The sequence below is a fragment of the Orycteropus afer genome, unplaced genomic scaffold, assembly GCF_000298275.1.
Source record: "Orycteropus afer afer isolate SDZICR_OR568_19922 unplaced genomic scaffold, OryAfe1.0 scaffold00853, whole genome shotgun sequence".
In the NCBI taxonomy this organism is placed as follows: Eukaryota; Metazoa; Chordata; class Mammalia; order Tubulidentata; family Orycteropodidae; genus Orycteropus; species Orycteropus afer.
The window spans coordinates 56,752-57,552 of record NW_006922440.1 but is presented as its reverse complement, the minus strand read 5'-3'; positions in this window follow the sequence as shown (position 1 = coordinate 57,552).

The window sequence follows — 801 nt, the reverse complement described above, 5'->3', positions numbered from 1 at the left end:
AATGTCAAATTGAAAAGAAATGGTGAAGAATCAACTGTCAAAAAAGAATATTTCAAAATTTTTTTTTTTTTTAATCCTGAAATACAATGCTGTCAATGATAGAATAATATCCATATGCCTACAAGGAAGACCAATTGATACAACTATTATTCAATTTATGTACTGACCACTAATGCCAAAGATGAAGAAATTGGAGATTTGTATAAACTGATACAGTTTGAAATTGATCATTTAGTCAAGATGCATTGATAATTATTGATGATTGGGATATGAAAGTTGGTAACAAAGAAGAGGGATCAGTAGTTAGAAAATATGGCCTTGGTGATAGAATGACGCCAGAGACCATATCACTGAATTTCACAAAACTAACAATTTACTCATTGAAAATACCTTTTCTCAACAACGTAAATTGGTATTGTACACATGGATCTTACCAAATGAAATACACAAGTATTAAAGTGACTACATTTGTGGAATGAGAATTGGAGAAGCTTAATGTCATCAGTCAGAACAAATGCAGAAGAGACTGTCAATTGCTCATATACAAGTTCAAGTTGAAGCAGAAGAAAATTAAAACAAGTGCATTAAAGTCAAAGTACAATCTTGAGCATATTCCATTTGAATTTAGAGGTCATCTCAAGAATAGATTTGATGCATTGAATGTTAATGACCAAAGATCAGACGAGTTGTGGGATGACATCTAGGGTATCATACATGAAGAAGCAAAAGGTCATTAAAAAGACCCTATTGTAAAAAGTCAAGGAAAGGTTTACATATGGAAGGAAACTTTCTTTTTGTTTA